Below are 13,268 nucleotides of genomic sequence, written 5' to 3'. Positions count from 1 at the left end.
GGTTATGATGTGATCGAGGAGTCCGGCGGGAGACTCGTTAAACGCCAAGATGAGTGGCGTTAAAACGGCCGATTGACGGGAATGGAGCAGGAAATGGAGCTGCTCCATTTTAACTGCTCCTGCGATCAGGGAGAGTTAAAATCACCCTGTTTCACATTGCATGATAGTCCACATGTGCCACTGGAGGGAAAGCTATAACTGCAAGTTATTCTTGCAGGTGTTATGAATGAGTTCGGGTCTATTCGTAACTATTCACCACATTACTAGTCAATGAAACAATGCATTACTTTGCTTTTAAGTCATACTCCATCTAAAACAAGGGTACGTTTTAATATCTGCGTCTGTCTCTCCCATGTCTGTCTGTCTGTCTCTCTCTCCCCGTCTGTCTCTCCCGTGTCTCCGTCTGTGTCTCCTGTCACTCACACATATATTGTGGGGAAAGGCCTGTCGCAATTAAGCCTCAGGCCCTCTCCATCCAAAATAGTGCCATGGTATTTGCCACCTTTTCTGAGGGTGCCTCTGTGTATAAATGTGCCAAGGATCACATGCCAGGCACTGGACTTATGTGGCACATCACCTGTTCTCATTATAATGGACACATTTCAGCTGGCAGAAAGGTACAGGGAGAAATATGTGTTGCTTAATCACCCCTCTGCACCAACAATGTTTCAGTGAGTGATGGGGAGATGGGCTGAGATTTATAAATAGACTTGCAGTACATTCTCTCTCTCTCTCTCTCTGGTGTGTAACAGAAATGAGTCACAGTGACAGGAGCAGAAAACTGCTTGGATAGAGGATCTGACACAACACATTCAAGCTGGCGATGACTGGTGTGGCAGGATTGTAAATTTAAAGGGACATTACCATTTGGCTGGAGAGTTTTTAAGGGAAACGCGACTCCTCGAAGAGTTCACTTCTACCCGCCTGATAAGTTGGCTGTGGTGGACAATTTTCTCCGTGTGGACAATATATTTGCTGAATTGTAAACTACTCCACAGTGATGAACACTGAGCCTCGGTCATTTCTATATCTGAGGCCATTTCTCCCCTTCTCTGGGTCTTCGACCTCCACCATTGCTGGTCTGAATCCAGCCACTATTGGAGGGTGTAAGAGCAACCTGGGCAATTCTCCCTTGATCTCCCCCCACCACCTGTGGAGAGTCCCTGCCTCCCTGGCCCAGCCTTTGCTTGGTATCTTCCCCAGTGGTAAGGTCGGGTTTAGAAACATGGCAGGTGGGTGAAAACCCGTATCTTACTGCTGGACCGGTCTTTTAAATTCAATTATAATTTTTATCCCTCAACCAACATCACTAAAACAGATGATCTGGTCATTATCACATTGCTGTTTGTGGGACCTTACTGTGTTCAATGTACTGCCGTGTTTCCGACAGTAAAGCAGCAACTAGACTTTAAAAGTACTTAATTGGTAGAGGAACCATCCAGGGAACAGGCTATTTTAGATCTCGTATTGTGTAATGAGACAGGGTTAATTAATAAACTTATAGTAATGGATCCTCTGGGGGAGAGTGAACATAATACGATAGAATTTCATATTCAGTTTGAGAGTGATGTGGTTAAGTCCGAAACTAGGGTCTGAAACAAACAAAGCCAATTATGTAGGTTTGAGGGGCGAGTTGGCTGAGGTAGATTGGGAAATTAGATTAAAAGATATAACGGCAGACAAACAATGGCAAATATTTAAAGAAATGATTCATAATTCTCAACTAATATACATTCCCTTGAGGAATAAAACTCCACGGGAAAAGTGGTACAATTGTGGCTAATTAGAGAATTTAAGGATAATATTAGATGAAAAGCAGAGGCTTACAATGTAGTCAAAAAGCGTAGTTAGCCTGAGGATTGGGAGAGTTTTAGAAATCAGCCAAGGATGACCAAAAATTCATAAAGAGGGAGAAAATTGAATCTGACAGTAAACCAACAAGAAATATAAAAACAGATTGTAAGAGCTTCCACAAGTATGTGAAAAGGAAGAGATGAGTGAAAGTAATCGTGGGTCCCTTAGAGGCAGAGACAGAAGAAATTATAATGGGGATTAAGGAAATGGCAGAGATGTGAAACAAATATTTTGTATCTGTCGTCACAGCAGATGACACAAAAAACATACCGGAAACAGTGGGGAACCAAGGGCCTAATGAGAGTGAGGAACTTAAAGTAATTAATATTAGTAAAGAAAAAGTACTGGAGAAATTAATGGGACTGAAAGCCGAGAAACCCCCTGGACCTGATGGCCGACATCCTCGGGTTTTAAAAGAGGTGACTGCAGAGATAGTGGATGCATTGGTTGTGATCTTACAGAATTCCCCAGATTCTAGAATGGTCCCTGTGGATTGCAAGGCAGCAAATGTAACCGCGCCATTTAAGAAAGGAGTGAGAGAGAAAAGAGGGAACTCTTGGCTAGTTAGCTTGACATCAATAGTTAGGGAAAATGCTGGAATCTATCATTAAGGACGTAGTAACAGGGCACCTAGAAAATCAAAATATGATTAGGCAGAGTCATACGGTTTACTCTTCGAGTCATAGAAAGATTACAGCATGGAAGGAGGCCATTCAGCCCATCCAGTCCATGTCAGCTCTGTGCAAGAGCAATCCAGCTAGTCCCATTCCCCCGCCCTATCCCCGTAGCCCTGAAAATTTTTTACTTTCAACTACTTATCCAGTTCCCTTTTAAAGGCCATGATTGAATCTGCCTCCACCACCCCCTCAGGCAGCGCATTCCAGATCATAACCACTCGCTGTGTAAAAAAGTTTCACATCATATCACCTTCGGTTCTTTTGCCAATCACCTTAAATCTATGCCCTCTGGTTCTTGACCCTTCAGCCAATGGGAACAGTTTCTCTCTGGACCCTTTATGATTTTGAATACCTCTATCAACTCTCCTCTCAACCTTCTCTGTTCCAAAGAGAACAACCCCAGTTTCTCCAGTCTATCCACATAATTAAAGTCTTTCATCCCTGGAATCATTCTAGTAAATCTCTTCTGCACCCTCTCTGAGGCCTTCACATCTTTACTAAAGTGCAGTGCCCAGAACTGGACACAATATTCCAGTTGTGGTCGAACCAGTATTTTATAAAGGTTCATCATGACTTCCTTACTTTTGTACTCTAAGCCTCTATTTATAAAGCCCAGGGCTCATCTGCTTTTTTAACCGCTTTCTCAACCTGCCCTGCCAGCTTCAACGATTTGTGCACAAATACCCCCAGATCTCTCTTTTCCTGTACCCCTTTTAGAATTTTGCCCTCTAGTTTATATTGCCTCTCCTCGTTGCTACCGAAATGTATCACCTCACATTTATCTGGGTTAAATTTCATCTGCCACGTTTCCGCCCATGCCACTAGCCTGTCTATATCCTCTTGAAGTCTATCACTATCCTCTGCACTGTACACTACCCTTCCAAGTCTCGTGTCATCTGCAAATTTGAAAATGTGCCCTGTACATCCGAGTCCAAGTCCTTAATATATATCAAGAAAAGCAGTAGTCCCAGAACCAACTCCTGGGGAACACCACTATGCACCTCCCTCCAGCCCGAAAAACAACCGGTCACCACTACTCTCTGTTTCCTGTCACTTAGCCAATTCTGTGTCCATGTTGTTATTGCCCCCTTTATTCCATGGGCCACAACCTCGATGACAAGCCTACCATGTGGCACTTTATCAAACGCCTTTTGAAAGTCCAAAGACACAAAATAAACCGCATTTCCCTCATCTACCCTCTCTGTTAGGTTAGTTAAACACGATTTGCCTTGAACAAATCCGTGTTGGCTTTCTCTGATCAATCCACACTCGTCGAAGTGACTGTTAATTCTGTCCAGTATTATTGTTTCCAGAAGTTTCCCCACCACCGAGATTAAACTGACTGGCCTGTTATTGCTGGGTTTATCCTTACACTCTTTTTTGAACAAGGGTGTAACATTTGCAATTTTCCAATCCTCTGGCACCACTCCCGTATCCAAGGTTGTTTGGAAGATTATGGCCAGTACCTCTGCAATTTCCCCCCTTACTTCCCTCAGCATCCTCGGGTGCATCCCATCCAGACCAGTTGACTTATCTATTTTAAGTACAGCCAGCCTTTCTAGTACCTCTTCTTTATCAATTTTTAGCCCATCCAGTATTTTAACAATATCTTCCTTTACCGAGACTCTGGCAGCATCTTCTTCCTTGGTAAAGACAGATGCAAAGTATTCATTTAATACCTCAGCCATGCCCACTGCCTCCATGAGTAGATCTCCGTTATGGTCCATAATCAGCCCCACCCCTCCTCGTTTTACCTGTTTACTGTTAACATATCTGTAGAAGACTTTTGGATTCCCTTTTATGTTGGTCGCTAGTCTATTCTCATACTCTCTCTTTGCTCCTCTTATTTCCTTTTCACTTCCCCTCTGAACTTTCTATATTCTGCCTGGTTCTCACTTGTTTTATCAACCTGATACCTGCCATACACCACTTTTTTCCGCTTCGTCTTATTCTCTATCTCCGTTGTCATCCAGGGAGCTCTGGCTTTAGTTGCCCTACCTTTCTCCCTCATTGGAATGTACTTTGTCTGTACCCGAATTATCTCCTCTTTAAAGGCCGCCCACTGTTCAATTACAGTTTTCCCTGCCAATCTATGATTCCAATTAACCCGGGCCAGATCTGTTCTCATCCCACTGAAATTGGCCCTCCTCCAGAAAGGGATGGACTGCAGACAGAGAGATCTAGGGACGGGGCAAAACACGGGGATTGTGTCGAAAATGTGTCCGAGAAATTAAAAGGAGAGCAGGGTCAGGCACAGAGAGAAAGTGGATGGGGACGGAGTGGGAGGGAAGAGAGAGGGTAAAGAGCGATTGATGGGGATGACAGAGAGGGATGAGAAGGAATGGAGAGAGGGAGGGGTAAGGAAACAGAGTAAGGTGGACGCAGAGATGAGAACTCGGTTGGGAGAGAATAGGAGATGGGGAGCAAGGGAGAGGGATGCGGAGCAAGTGAAATGGGACAAGGAGGAAGTGAGAGAAACCAGCATGCAGAGACTGGGCGGCACAAAAGCAGGGGAAACAGGAATAGTGAGAGAGGTCAAGGGACAGACCGACCGTGAGTGAGCAAGTGAAGCAAACAGGCAGGTTGGAGACAGAAAGGGAGACAGACAGGTAGATAGACAGACAGGCCCACAGACAGCTGTGTTCATGCTGCAGGTCAGCCATTCTTTAAGATTATCTCAGCTATTTTGATTCACAGATTATTCATTTTATTGAGATTCAGGGCATTTATTATGTTGAATTGTAGGTGATCTCATTTGCTAAATCAGTTGATCCATTTTCTGTAGCAGATCACGTGCAGCGTCCACAGTAACACTTGGCTCAATTGGTCCCCACCAAAAACACCGTTCCCTCGTCACCGACTCCATCCCTCTCCCCGGTCACTGTCTGAGGCTGAACCAGACCATTCACAACCTTGGTGTCCTATTTGACCCTGAGATGAGTTTCTGACCATATAGCCGCTCCATCACAAAGTCCGCCCACTTCCTCCTCCATAACATCGCCCGTCTCCACACCTGCCTCAGCTCATCTGCTGCTGAAACCCTTATCCATGCCTTTGTTATCTCTCGACTTGACTGTTCCAATACTCTCCTGGCTGGCCTCCCATCTTCCATCCTCCATAAACTTCAGCTCGTCCAAAACTCCCGTATTTTATCTCGCACCAAGTCCCGTTCACCCCATCACCCCTGTGCTCGCTGACCTACATTAGTTCCCAGTCCGGCAACACCTTGATTTTAAAATTCTCATCCTTCTTTTCAAATCTCTCCATGGCCTCGCCCCTGCCTATCTCTGTGACCTCCTCCAGCCCTACAACCCTCCAAGATCTCCACGCTCCTCTAATTCTGGCCTCACGCGCATCGACGATTTTAATCGTTCCACCATTGGCGGCCGTGTCTTCAGCTGCATTGATCCTAAGCTCTGGAATTCCTTCTCTTTCTCTCCTCCTCTAAGACGTCCCTTAAGCCTATCTCTTTGGTCAAGCTTTTGGTCACCTGTCCTAATACCTCCTTATGTGGCTCGGTGTTAAATTCTGATTGATAATCACGCCTGTGAATCACCTGAGGGTGTTTTACTACATTAAAGGCGATATTGGCCAAGGTGCTTACCCAGAGGAAGGGAGGAACCATCACAGGCCGAGTCTCACTGGGCAGCTGTCCGACATCTCCTCGCGGCTGATTAGATTCCAGAATCTGTCACTGGAATACAACAGGACTATTTTTGAGACGATGATTATATTTAATTTGAATATATTTGTCATTAATGGCATTTGATTGATTTACTTTAACATTAAATTGTTCTTTTCTTTCCGCTCTTTACATGGATTAAATTCAGTCACAATATCAGCTGCCAACTCCAGTTTGTGAGGGATATCAAGGACAACACTAAAGGTTTTTACAAGTATATTAAGAGAAAGAAGGTGACTCAGAGTAATGTGGTCCCTTAAAGACAGACGCAGGGGATTATAGTAATTGAAAGGGAGAGAGGGTGAAGAATTTGAAAAATTTGTACAGGAGAACTTTCTTAATTAGTATATTTCTAGCCCAACGAGGAAGGAAGCAGTGCTGGATCGAGTTTTAGTGAATGATGTAAGGCAAGTGGAGTGTATTTCAGTGAGAGAACATCTGGGTAATAGTGATCATAATATAATTAGGTTTAAAGTAATTACAGAAAGGGACAAAGAAAAATCAAAGGTGAAAATATCCAACTGAAAGAGAGCCAATTTCAGTGATTTGAGAAGGGATCGAGCACAGGTGGACTGGAAACAAAGATTGGCCAACAAACAGTAAATGAGCAATGGCAGGTCTTCAAGGTGGAGATAGTTCGGGTATAAACCAAGGATTTTCCCATAAGGAGCAAAGATATGGCATCCAAAGCTCGAGCTCCCTGGATGACAAAGGAAATAGAGCTTAAAATAAAACAGAAAAAGGTTTATGACCACTGTCAGGTACAGAATACAGTACACAACCAGGAGAGTGTGCAGGGGGAAATTGAAAAGGATATAAGAAGGGCAAAGAGAGAATATGAGAAAAGATTAGCAAGTAACATAAATGGGAACCCAAAAACTTTTATAAAAATATAAAAAGTAAAAGGATAAAAGGAATGGTGGGGCCGGTTAGGGATAAAATAGGAAATCTGCTTGTGGAGGCAGAGGGCATGACTGAGGTACTGAATGAGGACTTTGCATCTGTCTTCACAAAAGAAGAGGATGAAGTTAATGTCGCAGTAGAGGAGGAGGGAGTAGAGATATTGGATAGGATCAAAATAGATAGAAAGGAGGTTCGAAATAGGTTGGCATCACTCAAAGTTAACAAGTCCCCCGGTCCAGGTGGGATGCATCCCAGGCTGCTGAGGGAAGCAAGGGTGGTGATAGCAGAAGCTCTGACCACAATCTTTCAATCCTCCTTGGATATGGGAGTGGTGCCAGAGGACTGGAGGATTGGAAATGTTACACCCCTGTTCAAAAAAGGAGAGAGGGATAAAACTGGTAACTACGGGCCAGTCAGTCTAATATCAGTGGTGGGAAAACTACTAGAGACCATTGTCAAGGACAAAATTAATTCTCACTTGGAGAGGCATGGGTTAAGAAGGAACAGCCAGCACGGATTTCTTAAAGGCAAACCATATCTGACTAACCTGATTGAATTCTTCGATGAAGTAACAGAGAGGGTCGATGGAGGTAGTGCAGTCGCTGTTGTATATATGGACTTGCAAAAAGCATTTGATAAAGAATCACATAACAGACTTATTTGGAAAACAGAAGCCCATGGGATTAAAGGAAAAAATTGGTGGAAACTTGGGTACGTAATTGGCTAGGGGAAAGGAAGCAGAGAGCAGTGGTGAACGAATGCTTTTCTGACTGGACAGAAGTATGCAGTGGGGTCCCCCAGGGGTCAGTATTAGGACCATTACTTTTCTTGTTATATCAAAATGACCTGGATTTGGGTTTCGGGAGCACAGTTTCAAAGTTTGCGACTGATACAGGACTTAGCAACGTAGTAAATAGTGAGGAGGATAGTAGCAGATTTCAGGAGGACATCGACAGACTGGTAAAATGGGCAGACACAGGGCAGATGCAATTTAAGACGGACAAGTGTGAAGTGATGCACTTTGGGAGGAACAAAGCGGACAGGCAGTATAATCTAAATGGGACTATTTTGAGGGGAGTGCAAGAACAGAGGGACCTGGGGTACAGAGTCACAAATCTTTGAAGGTGGCAGGGCAAATTGATAAGATGGTTAAGAAAGGGTATGGGAAACTTGGCTTTGTAAATAGGGGCATTGAATACAAAAACGAGGAAGTCATGCTGAACCTTTACAAATCACTGGTTAGGCCTCAGCTGGAGTATTGTGGACAACTCTGGGCACCGCACTTTCGGAAGGATGTCAAGGTCATGGAGAGGGTACAGAGGAGGTTTACCAGGATGGTACCAGGGATGAGGGACATCAGTTATGTGGAGAGGTTGGAGAAGCTGGGATTGTTCTCCTTAGAGCCGGGGATAAGGGGAGATTTAATAGAGGTGTTCAAAATCAAGAGGGGTTTTGATAGTTTCTCCCTACTTGCTCGGTTTCCTCTGGCAAGCGGGTCGGTAACCAGAGGTCGTAGATTTAAAATAATTGGCAAAAGAACTAGAGAGGAAATGAGGAGAAGTTTTTCTTCATACAGAGAGTTGTTAAGATCTGAAACGCACTCCCTGAAAGGGTGGTGGAATCAGATTCCATGGGAATTTTGAAAGGGCAATTAGACATATACTTGAAGAGGACTAATATGCAGGGTTATGGGGAAAGAGTTGGAGTGTGGGACTAAATTGGACAGCTCTTTCAAAGGCACGATGAATGGCCTCCTTCTGTTCTGTAAGTTTCTCTGAAAAGTGGGTAAAATAGTGTGAGAGAGGGAATGAGTCTCGGAGAATCTGTGTGAGAGAGGGAGTGAGTCACAGAGAGTCTGTGTGAGAGAGGGAATGAGTCTCGGAGAGTCTGAGAGTGTGTCTCGGAGAGTCTGCATCTGGATGAAGGAGAGTCTGAGAGGTCGAGTGGGAGGGAGATGGAGAGGGAGAAAGGGTTTGTGAGAACGGGCAAGAGAGAATATTGGAGACAGGAAAGAGAAACAGTCTGTGTGCAAGAGAGAGAGGAAAGGGGAAGAGAGCCTGTTTGTGCATGAGAACGAAGGGATAGAAATGTGAGAAGTTGGAGAGAAATGAGAGATTGCATGGATAAAAGGACAGAAAACTGAGAGTTGTGGTTAACAGATGTTTCTTGCACTGGAAGGATTTAAACAGTGGCGATCCCCGGGGTCAGTGTTGGCACCATTGCTTTTCTCAATATCTGTGGATAGAAATGATCTGGACCTGGGTGTAAGGGGCACAATATCAAAATTTGCAGCTGCCACAAAGATAAGGAGTGAGATTAACCATGAAGAGGATTGTCAACAACTTCAGGAGGAGGCAGACAGGTGAGCAGTTTGGGCAGGTAGATGTGAGATGGAATTTAATGGGGAGAGATGTGAGGTGAGAAGAATAAGGAGAGGAAATAGACACTATACTGTAAAACTGTAAAAGGAGTAGAGGAGCAGAGAGATTTAGGGATTCAGATACACAAATCTTTAAAAAAGTGGGAGGACAAGTTGATAAAGCTGTTTTGCAAAAACCCCCATGGGATCCTAGGATTTATAAATAGGGGCATAGATTATAAAAGGAAAGAGTTAATGCTACACCTGGACAAATCATGGGTCAGGCCACAGTCAGAATATTGTGTCCAGTTTTTGGTGCATTACTTCAGTAAGAATGTCGCGGCCATGGAGAGGGGCAGAAGAGATTCACTAAGATGATCCCAAGGATGAGAGTCTTGACATAACTTTTCATGACAGCAGAGAAGTTCAAATAAGATCAGAGAGTGGGGATCAAAATTATGAGGGGGTTTTGATAAAGTAAATGAGGGAAAACTATTTCCACTAGTACGGGTACGGGAGCACAGTGGTTATGTTACTGGACTAGTAATCCTAGAGGCTCGGACTAATATTCCGGAGTCATGAGATCAAATCCACGGCAGCTGGGAAATTTAAATTCAATTAATTAAATAAAATCTGGAATTTAAAAAAAACCTAGTATCAGTGATGGTGGCCATGAAACTACCGGATTGTCGTAAAAACCCATCTGGTTCACTGATGTCCTTTCGGGAAGGAAACCTGCCGTCCTTACCCGGTCTGGCCGAAATGTGACTCCAGACCGACAGCAATGTGGCTGATTCTTAATTGCCCTCTGAAATGGCCTAGCAAGTCACTCAATTGTTCAAGACAGGTGGCACACCACCACCCTCTCAAGGGCAACTGGGAACGGCAATAAATGCTGGCCTTGCCAGCGACGCCCACATCCCAGTTCGTGAGTCGGTAACTGGAGGGCATCAAAGTAAGAGAGTTTGGTTTTCTTTTTGATGTCGAGGGTTGTTAGGACAATGGAATGTCCGACCAGAAACAATGAGGGAAGCAGAATTTAAAAGGGAAGTGAATCAATATCTGAAGAAGAAAAGATGAAAGATCTTGAAAGGCCTTCGATGAGGTACCGCATAGTAGACTCATGACCAAGGTCAGAGCTTGTGGAGTCAGGGGACAGGTAGCAGAATGGATAGCAAGCTGATAACAAAACAGAAAACAGAGAGCAGGGGTTAATGAGAGTCACTCAGACTGACAAAAGGTGGGAAGTGGTGTTCCACAGGGATCAGTGCTGGGAACACTGTTGTTCACCATTTGCATCAACGGTTTGGACTTGGGAATCGGAAGAACAATTTCAAAATTTGCAGACAACACCAAATTGAGGGATATAGTTAATAGTGAAGAGGACTGAGATAAAATACAGGAAGACATTAATAAACTTGCAGAATGGGCATGTAATTGGCAAATGAATTTCAATATAGATAAGTGTGAGGTGGTACAAATTTAGTAGGAAGAATAAGGAGGCCACATACTTCCTGGATAATAAGAGTCGGAGCAAAGTGGGGTCTCAGGGTACAGATACACAAATCATTAAATGCAGTGACTCAGGGTCATAAGGCCATAAAAAAGCAAACAAAGCACTGGGATTCATTTCCAGAGGAATAGAATTGAAAAGCAGGGAAGTTATGTTGAACTTGTCTAGCACCTTGGTTAGACCACACTGAGCACTGTGCACAGTTCTGGTCTCCATGTTACAAAAAGGATGTAGAGCCACAGGAGAAGGTGCAAAAAAAATTGACAAGGATGATACCAGAACTGAGAGGTTATAACTATCAGGATAGACTGAACAGGCTGGGGCTCTTTTCTCTAGAAAAGAGAAGGCTGAGGGGTGACCTGATAGAGGTCTTTAAAATTATGAGGGAGTTTGATAGGGTCGACATAGAGATGTTTCCACTTGTGGGGGAGACCAGAACTATGGGCCATGAATGGAAGATAGTCACTGATAAATCTAGTAAGGAATTCAGGAGGAACTTATTTACACAAGGAGTGGTTAGAATGTGGAACTTGCTAACACATGGAGTAGTTGAGGTGAATAGCATAGATGCCTTTAAGGGGAAGCTCGATAAGTACATGAGAGAGAAAGGAACAGAAGGATATACAGATAGGGACAGATGAAGAGAGGTGTGAGAGGGGCTCGTGTGGAGCATAAACACCGGCACAGACCAGTTGAGCCGAATGGCCTGTTTCTGTGCTGTAAATTCTATGTAATTCCAAATAGTCCATAAATACGGAGAATAAAAGTGGGCCCAGCACTGACCCCTGGGGTAACCACTTCCAACCCTTCTCCAATCTCAGCAACTCCCATTAACCCGGACCCTCTGTTTCCGGTCCCCAGACAACTTTCTCCCCGCACTGTTCCATTTCCTTTTAAATGGCCCACCTGAACAGACTGGGCATTACCCCGGGGATCCCCCAATTACCTTCACACCGTTGCTCGCCATGTGTCTGATTTCACTTGACATCCTTCACAGTCTCATCGAAATGTCTTGGTGCCTCCCGGCCGTGTGAACATCCAAAGAGGTTTCCAGTCAGCCTCAAGTATTTTCCAGCAAATTGTTCAAATCCGTTGCGTTTTTCCTCAAAACTCCTGGAAGTTCAGGCACGAATTCTCCTGTGGAAGAAAGTCACATCGTGTTACGGGACGGAAGAATTAACGACCCTTCTGAAGTACTCGGTGTCGGCCTTGGCTCATTTGTCGCACTCTCTCACCTCTAGAATCATAAAGGTTGTGGGTTAAAGCTCCCCCTCCAGAGACCCGAGCACAACATCCAGGTTCACACTCCAGTGCAGTACTGAGGGAGTGCTACACTGTCGGAGGTGCCGTCTGTTGCACGAGCCGTTAAACCAGTCCGGCCCCTCAGGTGGATGTAAAAGATCCGACGACACTATTCGAAGAAGAGCAGGGAAGTTCTCCCCGGTGTCCTGGCCAATATTTAATCCTCAACCAACACCTATAAACAGATTATCTGGTCATTTATCACATTGCTGTTTGTGGGATCTTGCTCTGCACAAAATGGCTGCCCACATGACAACAGTGACCTCATTTCCAAAGCCCCCCATTGGCTGCGAGGCTTTGGGGCGTCCTGAGGATGTGACAGGCGCTGGAGAAATGCAAGTTCCCCCTCCCCGGGGCCGCCCTCCGCTCTAATCCCATTGCCCGTCTCTCGGTCCTGTCCCCGGGCTCGGGGACTCTCGGCCGGTCCAGGGCCCTTTAAGAGGGACGCGCCACACTGCGCATGTGCGCCGTTTATTTAAATCAAACCGCGCGATTCAAAGGAAAAGTGACGTCAGTTTCCGTCACAATAAAAACCGCTCGTTCTCAACCGAAAAAACGGAAAGTTTGTCTCGCGACACAACAGGAAGCGGCCGCTGATCCGGCGGGTGATGTGCGCATGTGCGAACATTCTCCCAGAGTGCAGCGCGGCCTGTCTCACAGATGGGGCCTGTTCTCTGCCGCTCTGCATTGTGGGAGATTCGGCCGCCATGACGGGCCCGGGTCACCGAGTTCATCCAATCACAGGTGAAGCTTCCCGGATTGGTGGAACCGACAGAGTGCAGGTGGTCTGTGGAGCGAGAGAATCTCTGAGAAGAGGGGCAGCCAATTGGGGAAATCACAGGAGGTGGTGACCGGTCATAAACCCAATCGGTGAATGACGGATTGAACCAAGGAAAGGAATGAAGAAACTCGACTGGGACCTGTGGGAACAGGCGGACTAATAAATTTAACCCGTGTCCAGTTCAGGTCACCACATTA

General features: G+C 45.1%; 1 long non-coding RNA gene across 1 annotated transcript in view; it reads right to left on the bottom strand.

Moving 5' to 3' along the window:
• Positions 1–12,868, bottom strand: part of LOC137302090 (uncharacterized) — a 48,674-nt gene extending 35,806 nt beyond the window's left edge. The window contains exons 1-3 of the long non-coding RNA XR_010958418.1: positions 12,224–12,868; positions 11,935–12,125; positions 6,136–6,225 (exon numbers count right to left, since the gene is read on the bottom strand). This is a non-coding gene — a long non-coding RNA (uncharacterized lncRNA). The remainder of the gene's footprint in view (positions 1–6,135; positions 6,226–11,934; positions 12,126–12,223) is intronic.
• Between the last annotated feature and the right edge of the window lie 400 nt (positions 12,869–13,268).

Source organism: Heptranchias perlo, chromosome 35 (genome assembly GCF_035084215.1).
Source record: "Heptranchias perlo isolate sHepPer1 chromosome 35, sHepPer1.hap1, whole genome shotgun sequence".
Lineage (NCBI taxonomy): Eukaryota > Metazoa > Chordata > Chondrichthyes > Hexanchiformes > Hexanchidae > Heptranchias > Heptranchias perlo.
This window is presented reverse-complemented; position numbering and strand designations above follow the sequence as displayed.